At 49.5% G+C, this 12,724-nt stretch overlaps 1 long non-coding RNA gene across 1 annotated transcript; it reads right to left on the reverse strand.

Moving 5' to 3' along the window:
• Nucleotides 1-262: 262 nt before the first annotated feature.
• On the reverse strand, nt 263-3,886 carry LOC117360009. The gene is made up of 2 exons (XR_004539343.1): nt 3,831-3,886; nt 263-338 (listed from the first exon to the last, which is right to left on the reverse strand). It is a non-coding gene; the product is annotated as an uncharacterized LOC117360009 (long non-coding RNA).
• Between the last annotated feature and the right edge of the window lie 8,838 nt (nt 3,887-12,724).

The following is a 12,724-nucleotide window of genomic DNA, read 5'->3' on the forward strand; positions in this document are numbered from 1 at the left end:
AACATCCGACCATAAAATACGTGTACCCGGAAACCAAGCAAACAGAACTCGCAAATCATCCTTAATAACGTTGACTAACTGTCTGGCCGACAGTGAATCAACATCATTACCCCCCAAATGGATAATGAGCACAACCGGAGGCCGAGGGCAAGACCGCAAATGCGACAAAAAGGAGAGGAGCTGATGCCATCTCATGCCGCGCTGACCCCACCAAGATACCCTTACACCCAGATGGCCAAGTCCCAGATGACGACCTCCAGGGCGCACCAAAGCCCGCTCGCCAGCCCAATGTACAAAAGAATGGCCGATAATCCACACGTATCTGCTCCGACCAGCACCTGCAAAGCAAAACAAATTGGCACAAACAGCACAAAACAGAACAAAGCAAAACAGTCCCCCGTTACCCCCCAACAATTACCAACCCATCGAACTGCCCCCACGCCCCCGAGATGCCCCAGAAGGTCTAATGTACCCGCGGAAGGCCCCAGACACCCAGCGACCCAACCGTCGAATGCCCGCTTCCGACATACCTGCCGCACTAGCACAGGTGGCAGCACCAATCCGAAAGGAGTGCGTGCCGTAGCTCCGGGGCTCCTCTCCGCAACGCACCAATGCCAAACGTAGCACGGCTAAAAACTGAAACCGGGAGAGAGGAGCCCCGTCCGCGTGAACAAAAAATTCAGAAGAAACCGCCACTCGAACCGACAGATACTCGGACAGACGAGCCACAGGGCAAGAAACACAACCCACAACCTGGTGAAGGACCAACCACTGGCCCCTACCGGCCTGATCCGTCTTAGAACTAGCCACACAAATCCGAACCTCGCTGTCACCCAACAACACGTGATGAACTAACAACCCGCGCCCTCTCGCCCTGTCGGAAGCGCTGACCAACAACTCCCCCACTCGCAAAGCCCCGAAAAAGGCCAGGGAAAAAGCTGCCTGAAAAAGAGCGGACTCGTAAGGGGAGTGGGCCAGGTCAGGCAGAACCGACAGAAGCTGAATGAGCAAATCATGATGAATAGGCAAACGAGAATCCGGCCTAGCAGGTACAACCCTCCCCATAGCGCGAAGCAACCGTCGGACAATGAAACCCGAAGAAGGACAATTCCAGCCCAACGCCCGACAGAAAAAGGCAAATCCCGCCAACCGTCCCTGCACCACCCGTTTTGAGACCCCCGCTCTGCTTGAATCCAGCACGAAATCCTCAAGAAAGGACTCGGCCACATCCCCCGGAACCCAACCCCTGCTGAACAAAAAGGCAGAAACCACCCGAAACCCCGTGGAATAGTGCGACCAGGTAGCAGGCGCTACCGACAGGCGGAGCATTTCCCACACTCCTTCTCGACCAGGTTCCACAAATGCTCCGGCATCACTGAACCTTCCTCGTGAGCCTCTGGCGCCAGCCGACGAAACTGCGGAAAATGGAAACGAGAGAGAGCATCAGCAATGCCATTCTGACAACCGGGAACATGCCGAGCCCTGAGGAACACGTTAAGACGCAGACAGCGCAAGACCAACGCCCTAACCAGCACGTTCACCGACAGACAGTGCGCCGTCTGACGGTTAACCACCTCCACCACCCCCAAGTTATCGCACCAGAACATCACACGCCTATCCCTCAATTTATCGGGCCACAGCTCAAAGGCAACAACCAAGGGGAACAACTCCAAAAGCGTGATGTTACGCGTGATACCCCGAGCCACCCAAGCCGGAGGCCACCGCTCAGCACACCAGGCGCCCTGAAAGTAAAGGCCAAAACCCACCCCTCCTGCTGCGTCAGAAAAGAGCTCTAAGTCCCCATTAGCAATCTCCGGCGCCTGCATGGGCAGGCACCCGTTAAAATCCTGCAAAAAACTAGCCCACATGCGAAGATCCGCCCGAACCCCAGCCGACAGACGCAAAAAATGGCGCTTGTCCCGGACCCCAGCCGTGGAAGCAGCCAACCGACGCGAAAAAGCGCGACCCATGGGCAAAACCCGGCAAGCAAAATTAAGTGAGCCAATCAAGGACTGAACCACATGCAAAGTAGTCTTTGGAGCAGCTAAGACACGCCCGATAAGATCGAGCAACTGCCGGACCTTAGCCACAGGCAAGCGAGTCACCAACGCAACAGAATCCAATTCAATCCCCAGAAAAACCAGGGACGTAACCGGGCCTTCAGACTTGTCGAGCGCTAATGGTATACCAAATTCAGCGGCCATCGCTTCAAAACTTCCTTTAAGACGCCCGCAGTCATCCGAATCCCCAGGACCAACAAACAAAAAATCATCCAGATAGTGCACCACAGCGTCCAACCCTGAACGCTGAACCACCACCCAATGAAGGAACGTGCTGAACATCTCGAAATAGGCACACGAGATAGAACAACCCATCGGAAGACAACGATCGTAAAAGTAAGCCCCACCGAAACGAAACCCTAACAAAGGGTAAGAGCGAGGATGCACAGGCAACAACCTGAAGGCCGACTGAATGTCCACCTTCGCCAGCAGTGCACCGCGACCAGCCCTGAGAACGAGCCGCAATGCGCAGTCCACCGAGGAATACCGCACAGTACACAGATCCCGCGGAATACCATCATTAACGGAAAACCCCACCGGACGGGATAAATTGTGAATGAGGCGGAACTTGCCACGGTCCTTCTTAGGGACGATGGCCAGTGGGGAAACCATCATGACCGGAAATGGTCGATCCCGGAAGGGACCAGCAATCCGCCCCAGCCGCAATTCCTCATCCAATTTCCTCTGGACCACCGCACTCAAATGAACAACAGACGACGCATTGCGCGACCGCGCCCCCGACAACTCTCCCTGAAACGGAATCTCGAAACCAACTGAAAACCCACGCTCCAACAGAGCAGCTACGCGCACAGGCCGGTAACGACGCAGCCACGGCACCAAGGCGCCTACCAAAACAGGCGTGGGAACTACACCCGAACTACCCCTATTTACCAGCCCCCGCGGGCACCCCGGCCGGCTTCTTAGGGCACTTAAGCAGGGAATGTGGCTGCCCACATTGGGAGCACGCGTGGCGGAACCTGCAGTCGGAGAAAGAGCAGCCAGACTTGTTGAATCTCCAACAAACGTCACTGACCGCTCCCCCGCCCGATCCCGCCCCCGCCCCGGACCGAAAGGGCCGCCCGCCGCCCGGAACGCCCACCGACACTCGCCCACCACTCCCAGAAGCCTGCCCAGACTTGGAGGACATATGCGTAAGCCACAGGTTAATATCCTGCGTTCCCCACGACATATGAGAGTTCTCCTCCATCTTATCCCTAAAAGCCTCATCATAATTTAACCACGTCCAGCCACCGAAGCGCTGGTACGCATCAAGCACAGAGTCAGCATACGCCAACAGCAAACCATAATCACTAGGATGAGCTCGCCCCCAAACACTGGCCAGTCGCATAAAAGCACGGATCCAATTGATAATGGACCGGGCAACTGGGAAAATCTTCAAAGCCCCTGCCTCCCGCTTCGACTTCTTACGACCCCGCCGATGCACCCTGCCTTCCATAAGGCGAAAAATATCAACGCAAGAACGCCTTCTAATCTTACGCCGCAAAGCACGCGGCACCCGCTCCCAAAGTTCCGTCAGGGCCACCAGCGCAGGCACGCCCCGACCCTCACTCTGCGGGGGCACGCTACTACTTCCGACAAGACCCGCCCCCTCCCCCGACCCAGGAACCGAAGAAGAAGAGGCCGACGAAGAAGAGGAGGACGAGGACGAAGACCGACTCGATGAAGAGGACGCACGCCTGCGCCTACGCTTCCCTTTACCCTTCCTAGTACGTGTCTTACCCCCAGCAACCCCAGCAGGTGCCGCCTTACCCGAAACAGGAGGTCCCTCCACAGGAACGGAGATGCCACCGGAAACAACCTCCAAGGACGCCACCGCCGGACGCTCCACAACAGTGACGCCTCGACCAGCAACCACCACATCAGCCGAGGTACCAGTAGCGCCCCCGCCAACAGCCACTGGCTCCGACGCAGAAACAACCGAAGCTCTTTCGCTGTGCTGCTGCTCCGCCGCTCCACCGACACTGCCAGATGAAGGTCCTGGAACTCTGTCACTCACACCACAAGGAGACTCCTGCACAGGCATCGGACTCTGTGAAGAAAAACCGAAACCAGGAACAGAGCCCAGGAAACCAACCCCAGGCGCCCCCCAACCAGCACCCCCAGCCCCATTCGGCGACGGAGCACCCATCCATCCTAGAGGCACCCCCCCACCCCTGTAAGGAGAGAACCAACCGGGCCCCCAGCCTGGCTGCCCAGAACACCACCCCTGCTGCACAGGACCCCCCGGGAAGGACCCGAAAGGCAACCCCATAGGCCCCCCAGCCCCAGTACCCCAGGCACCAGCGCCCCAGGAAGTGGAAGGCAGGGGCGACGCTTGTAACAGGCCCCCCTCTCCACGAGCAGACCCCTCTGTGCCCGAAACCAGAGCCGCCTGCACCTCCGCCGCACTGCTCCCAGCAGGAGGCAATGGAAGAACTAAAGGTGCAGGCAAATCCCCTGAAGCCGCGCAAGAAACGGAAGCCAAACCCCCAGCCCCGGGAATAGAAACAGAAGCCACTGAGCTGCTGCTCTCTTGCCGAACGGGAAGCCGCCCGCCCGACTTGCCCCGCCCACCAGATTTAGCTGACCCAGCCGCTTCACGCGGCCCCGCCGCAAGTTGAGCCGCCCCCGACACCGAAGACCGACCACCCACGCGGCCCGCGATCCCAGCTACCGCGAGGGCCGAAAGCGCATCACGCTTGGATCTGCGCTCCGGCCTACCACGAGCCGCCTCAACAACAGTACCCACCTGCTCGTCGGGATCTTCAAGCAGGGAATCGCCGGCCCTAAAAGAGATCTCCGCCACATCCGACCGTCTCGCGCCAGCCATCGCCGCCCCCACGACCGCGCCGCCACCAAAACAAACGCGGTAGGTCGAAGAAATTTTTCCTGGAGGACCCAAAACGGCTGAGTCCTCCCAAGCCTGCTCCTCTTTATCCCCTCGCTTCCCACGCAAACCCCCACCAACCAATCAATTTAAAAGTTGTCCCTCAGCCTTTGAAGGCCCAATCAGCCCGCACCCGATTTCTCCGCCCCCTTGACCCCCCCCTAAGCCGATCGACACGGAGGCACACCAGCCCCGTGTTACGTTTTTGCCCTTTGACACAAGGTCTCGGGCTTTCATTTATGCGATGGGAGGGATGTTTTTGAATGAGAGTACCCAAGAAAGGGACTTGGGGGTGATGGTGGACATGACAATGAAGCCGACAGCACAGTGCGCAGCTGCCGCTAAGAGAGCGAATAGAATGCTAGGTATAATCAAGAAAGGTATTACAACCAGAACGAAAGAAGTTATCCTGCCGCTGTATCGGGCAATGGTGCGTCCACATCTTGAGTACTGCGTCCAGTATTGGTCACCGTACCTTAAGAAGGATATGGCATTGCTCGAGAGAGTTCAGAGGAGAGCGACACGACTGATTAAGGGGATGGAAAGCCTTTCATACGCTGAGAGATTGGAAAAACTGGGACTCTTTTCCCTAGAAAAGAGAAGATTAAGAGGGGATATGATAGAGACTTACAAGATCATGAAGGGCATAGAGAGAGTAGAGAGGGACAGATTCTTCAAACTTTCAGAAAATAAAAAAACAAGAGGGCATTCGGAAAAGTTGAAAGGAGGCAAATTCAAAACTAATGCTAGGAAGTTTTTCTTTACACAACGTGTGGTGGACACCTGGAATACAATTCCAGAGGAAGTTATAGGGCAGAGTACAGTACTGGGGTTTAAGAAAGGTTTGGACAAATTCCTGCTGGAAAAGGGGATAGAGGGGTATAGATAGAAATTTACTGCACATGTCCTGGACCTGTTGGGCCGCCGCGTGAGCGGACTGCTGGGCGCGATGGACCTCGGGTCTGACCCAGCGGAGGCATTTCTTATGTTCTTATGTTCATAGAGAGGGTAGACAGGGATAGATTCTTCAGACTGTGGGGAACCACAAGTACTAGGGGTCACTCGGAGAAACTGAAAGGGGACAGGTTTAGAACAAATGCTAGGAAGTTCTTTTTTACCCAGAGGATGGTGGACACATGGAACGTGCTTCCGGAGGATGTGATAGGCCAGAACACATTGCAGGGGTTCAAGGAAGGTTATATTGAGGGGTACAGATATAACTAGTGGTAGGTTATGGAATAGTCAGAAATCACTTCATAGGTCACAGACCTGATGGGCCGCCGCGGGAGCGGACCGCTGGGCGCAATGGACCTCTGGTCTGACTCAGTGGAGGCAACTTCTTATGTTCTTATGTTCTTAATCGGGGCCCTGGACTCTGATGAGCCCCAAAGAATCAGAAAATGAACCTCCCAAGGAAAAAAGAGAAAGGGGAAAAGAGAAAAGAACAAAAAGGAAGAGAGAAAGAAAACAAACAAACCCCCAAAACAACAGAGAGAAGCCAGGAGAAGGCTACCTCAAGACCGCGGACCCCTTACCACTCAGGAATCAAAGAGGCAAAGTATTAAGAATCAAACTGTAGGCTCGAGGGGACAGAGAATAAATATAAGAACCCCATACCTGCAAAAAAAACTTCGAATGACGCAAAGAATGATGCACTCGACCCCTCTCAAGCAGCATCAGAGCATGCAAGCGGTTATGCCAAGCCCAATAAGAAGGAGGCCGATCCGAACAGGGAAATACTTTTAAAACCAATAGGAGGAAATTTTTTTCACTCAGAGAATAGTTAAGCTCTGGAACGCGTTGCCAGAGGATGTGGTAAGAGCGGCTAGTGTAGCTGGTTTTAAGAAAGGTTTGGACAAGTTCCTGGAGGGAAAGTCCATAGTCTGTTATTGAGAAAGACATGGGGGGAAGCCACTGCTTGCCCTGAATTGGTAGCATGGAATGTTGCTACTCCTTGGGTTTTGGACAGGTATTCGTGGCTGCTGGGCTTGGTGGACCATTGGTCTGACCCAATAAGGCTATTCTTATGTTCTTAAGGTGCTGATGGCACAAAGCTTACCTGCTAGCAACATTTGATTCAGACTGCCTGTAGCTAGTCTAGTGCATACATTATTCAGCATGTCACGAACAAAGGAGTTCTGTGTTTCTTCTAACATTTGCAGCAGCAGCTACCAATAATCATATTCAAATGTATTACAACAAACTCATTAGTATTAAAATGAGCATTCTGGACAATGCACACAAAGGAGTGCTTACCTTTAACATTCAAAATTAAGAACATTCAGAAGGTGTCACCCAATATTACTCACTGGGAAATGCAATTGAAAATTGTTCTTAGACTTTACATTCCACCGGAACGTGCAGCCCGGATGGGGATTACTGCATCGCATTCTTGCCCGAAATGCAATCAGGCTCACGCATCTTTGAGTCACATGTTTTGGGCCTGCCCCGCAATCCAACAGTTTTGGAAACATCTTGGCCTATATACCACATCGCTTTGGAGAAGGCGATGGCTTCCGCAACCGAGGGCGTTATTTGGATTTTATAATATAGCCTCGCCCAAACCCAGGGGAATGTCAGCATTTATCTCCAGAGCCCTTTTGATGGGAAAAAAACCCATCCTCACCAACTGGCTCTCCCGTGATCCCCCGTCAAATGCACAATGGAGATCCCTAATGATAGTGCACGCAACACTGGAGAGACGCATGGTAGGAGATTTGACTCTTGGCCTGGGTCGCAAATTTTGTCAGGTGTGGGAGCACTTCTGGCAGGACCTCACACCACGTGCTCGCAGTAGACTTTTGAATCTTTAAGATTTTATTCCCACTCTGAGCTGTTGGACTGGCCATGGATTCTTGGGGAGGGGAGGGAAACTGATTATATTGTTGAAAATGTTATTTCCTGAATGGTACTACTGTTTGTATTTGCTTCTTACTGCTGGAATAATAAAAATCATTTAAACATAACATTCAAAATTTCCCAGCAGGTCTGGAGTTGCTGTTGCATGAGGGCGACATCTCTGTGGACAAGTCTGCTTGCATTGTTTGATAGTTTTTGCATGTGTGTAGGTTGGAAATGTGCCATATGTGTGTATTAAAAATGTGTATATGTTTGTCCTGCCTGTAACAGCAGAAACACAACAAAAACAAATGCATAAAACAGTCTGCTTTCATTTTTTTATTAGTATCTGTACATGTGTGTGTCCTGCACATTACAGTAGTGTGAAAAAGTTATCCTGGACCCAAATAAAAAGAAAGAGACTGCCGTCGGTGGATGCATGCATATGATGTCCATCTGTAGTGCATTCAGGAGATGCTGCCATGCACAAATATCGATGCTTTCTGCAAGACAATTCTGGCATCAATGAGTCAGGCATTTCCCTACTGAGCTGCTTGCAAAATTTCTATGCACCTCATTTGCATGGATTTTCTTTGAATGTCACTTACTGTTTCAAGACTGGTAAGTTAAACCACAGCAGGCGGTATTTAATGGGAATTTTGGGGCATCTGTCCCTAAATGATTAATATTAACTTGTAGCTATGCCTATCCAGCATAGCCCTTCCTAATCTGGAGTTGGTATTAACTCCTGGATCGTAGACTGGCCCTCTAACCCCCCCCCCCCCCCCAACTGTAAATTCTATAGTCTCTAACCCCCAGCCTACACCAATTTGTTCGATTTTCTCTTTATACCTTTTCTTAAGATGCATTTTTACGCCACAGCTTTTTTTAAAATTATAGTTAACAACATTATTAACTTCATACAATTTTCTTTTGGAGCCACAATAGGTAACAAGCAATTGACATTTTAATTTCCAGCTCCCTTAGCCCCACCATGACAGCTAGGCCCTGAGGCTGGCATGGACCTCCATGCCCCTTCTTGGGTCACCTGACCCATGAGATAAGCCCTCATCGAGCTTTCTTATCATAGGACGACTCATCACCAGATAACACAATAAGGTGAGCAGGTGGGTAAACCGACTCCAAGGAATACACTTCTCCCTCCATATTCGCTGTGATAGGGGATTAACAGACTCGTGAATACAGAAAAACTGCGAATAACTTTTTCATATGTTATTCGCTGTTTTCTATTAAAAACCATCGTGAATATGGTGAAACCGCGAATAACATGGTGGGAGACCTGGCCTGTTCTTGAAGGAGAGGCAAAACATGGTATATATCGCCTAGAATGTAGAATAGGCGATTAATCAAATTGCATAATAAACTTGATAAACTTGAAGAAAGTGCTGGGAATCAGCGATTTTCTCTGTGAACACTTGGAATCAGCAATTTCTCTATGCAAGCTGACGTAATTTGGGGGAGGAGCCAGCAAGCTAAAAACCGCGAATAATGGAAACCGCAATTGTTGAAACCGTGAATACAGAATACAGAGCAGTTCCATAACCTTCTACCCACACCCTGAACCGAATCCACATCCAGCTCTACAGGGGAAGCTTATTGTTTCCTGTTGCCTTTCAAGTCCCCCTCCCCCTGAATCTTTGCCTCCTCCCTAACCTGGCCACCCTCAACCCCCCCCTCCTCCACCTCCGAATTTTCTAGTGTCAGTCATCGGTGGGCGATCAACACAGGCCATCCAGGCTCATCCAGCTCTAGCATGCCACATCATTCCTTTATTTTTTACTTTGTGAGTATACAATAATCTTACATAAATAAGCATGAGTTTACAAAGGAAAATACAGTCAAACCTCGGTTTGCGAGTAACGCGGTTTGCGAGTGTTTTGCAAGACGAGCAAAACATTCTCGCAAATCGTGACTCGCAAACCAAGCGTTGATTCGATTTGCGAGCACCCCCCCCCCGAGAACCAGCATTGCTCCCCCCCCACTCGTGAATTCCCTCCCCCCCCCGCGCGAACCGGCACCCCCCCGCCCGCCCTAACAGAAGCCTTACCCCATCTGGCACCGGCACACAGCCCACAGGACGTGCCGGTGAACGAAGATCCTTCCTGTTGCCTGGGCCTTGAGCATCTGCGCATGCTCAAGGCCTTCTGGCTCTCGCTCTCTCTGAGAATCTTGGAGAGAGCGAGAGCCAGAAGGCCTTGAGCATGCGCAGATGCTCAAGGCCCAGGCAACAGGAAGGATCTTCGTTCACCGGCACCGGCACGTCCTGGGGCCAGATGGGGTAAAGCTTCTGTTTGGGCGGAGGGGGGGTACCGTTTCGCACGAGCGGGTGGGGGGGAGCAATGCCAGGTTCTCAAGGGGTGGGGGGGGTGGAGCAGCGCCGCTGGCCTCGGAGGGTAGGGGTGGGTGGGAACGAATCAAGCAAGTTTCCTTTACTTCCTATGGGGAAACTCGCTTTGATATACGAGTCATTTGGTTTGCGAGCATGCTTCTGGAACAAATTATGCTTTTAAACCAAGGTTCCACTGTACATCAATTGCTGTCTTTCTGTCAAAATAAGTCTTCTGGACACATTATGGGGTGGAAGGGAGGGAGAATTTGATAACTTGCACCCACTACTGGTACTTCATCATGCTCTGTTTCCCCCATTCCTTTCCCTGTTTGATCTCTGAGGAAAGTAGGGGCCGGGATTGGATTGCTGAACTGAAGACGTGCCTAAAAGCTACTCAGGAAGCCTGCTCGCGAGCACGTCCAGGCATGTCTTTAGAAACCGAATGGCCGACTGCCAGTATTGCTGCCCTAACACTTATCTTTTCCCTTGCATTTTGGGTTAAATCAACCCTTCCCCCCTCTCCCATAACACAGAGGACAGTGCAAAATCATACAACTTCTTACACCCAAACATTGGGCAGATTTCCTAGAGCTTGCAAGCGTGTGAAACGAGTCCGTCATTTTTTTTTTATATATATAACACCTAAACTAAACTAAAACTTAATTTTATAGACCGGGTTTTCAACCAAAAGGTGCCCGACTCGGTTTGCAATAATGTAAACACCTCCCCCTCCCCCCCTCAACATTTCGATGTGACCTAGGAGTGTAATACAAAGCGAACGAAGAGATGTGGTGACAGGTTAGAACTGCAGCGCTGGCTGAGCAAACTCTGGGAAACTAGAAAAATGGACAGATCAGCAGTTTTTTCTTTGGGAAGACAGCAGAGATTTTGTTATTGTTAAGTGGATTGCTGCCTCTAATTTGTTAGAAGCAAACACACGTATACTGTATGTAGCAAAGCCTGTTTTGTGCAAAGCCTGAACTGTTTACACTAGGAGCTGGGTTGGTGGGACTGGTCGATCCTGGCTCAGTCTGGTTTTTACCAGCCCCATCATCCATTTTGACAAAAGATGCAGCAACATTCTGTTTTTAACTATGAGTACGAGTACATCCATTGATGCTAAAGTTCATTTACAATGTAAAGAAAAGATCTACTTCTAGACAGTATTTTTCAAAAGGGAGGTGCATGGAAGCCATGCCGCTTATTTTAAAGAATTGGAAAAATTGGGATAGATTAAATTATGCATTCTGGTGAGAATCCCTATGTTATGTCTTTAAAATGGAAAAGTTTATGGCCATTATAAAAAATTTATGGAAGTTTGGGAACCATTAACTAAATATTGTAAGGATTGATTTATTTATATAACTGAGGAAAACATGCACATCCGGGGAGGGGGGAGAGGGATATGTTTTGGTATTGGTTAAGAAGTATAGATGGGTTGTTTACAGGTATTTTTATGAGGTGTTGGTTAATTGGAAAGTGGGTGGGGGAAAATAAGTCTTGCATTTATTCTATTAAGTATATTGTGCTGTAATGATAATATTTTATGTAAATGCATCATCTTTTGTGCACAATTGAAGTTTTCAAGATGAATAAAGAATTACAAAAAAAACAAACTATGAGTACGAGTACATCCATTGATGCTAAAGTTCATCTACAATGTAAAGAAAAGATCTACTTCTAGACAGTAGTTTTCAAAAGGGAGGTACATGGAAGTATAACATTGAAACTTATTTTAGTCATTATCCTAACGACAGTAGCTCTCCAAATTGCAAAAATAAAAAAAAAAACCACTCGAACGACATCATAATTTTAAGAGTCTTATATCGGGAGTCGACAAATCAAGATCTTTATTCTTCTATTTCATTCGATATCCTTTTATATGACTTTTTGAGAATTTGCTTATTTTTAGCATTTTTTTTTTTTGTTCAGCTTATGGTCCTGTGTTTACATTTCTAATGAAGTTTAACGATTCATTTGTAGGTATAAAAGTTGGTTCTGCGTGTATAAAGAATCAGCAGATTGCTTTGGAAATATGATGGAGACCCTCAAAAGTACCGTTTATATGCACATAAAAACAGCGAGGAACTGATATGCTAATGCTGGTTTGTTATCTTTATAAGTTTTCTGAGAGGTACAGTTGGTAATGTCTCCTTCAAATTGCTCTTTACAGCTTCTGGTCAATGACCATTACACTATTACAGTCAATTAAATGCAGTTTTAGTCGAACCAAGCTTCTGACATATACCCTTTCTTACAAAGAAACATTTTTCTGTGTATTCAGATCTGTGTCTCCACATTCACAATACAATGGCAACATCATTTGAGTGGCATTAAACCATTAGAAACTATTAACATCGGGATCTGGATAGTCCCTTCAGTTGTCATTATCCCTCCTTTCTCTGCACCCCACCCACATCAATAACACCAAACACATTACTGTGGTAAATAGCCGCAGCTCTTTATTAAATCACATTAACCAATAAATTAACTTGCATAAATTAACATCATTAACATATTGAACCTCAATTAACAATCAACCTCAGCAAGCTCCTCCCGAGCTACCCTGTGTAGACAGTACCTTTGCCC

Source organism: Geotrypetes seraphini, chromosome 4, assembly GCF_902459505.1.
Source record: "Geotrypetes seraphini chromosome 4, aGeoSer1.1, whole genome shotgun sequence".
NCBI classification, from domain to species: Eukaryota; Metazoa; Chordata; class Amphibia; order Gymnophiona; family Dermophiidae; genus Geotrypetes; species Geotrypetes seraphini.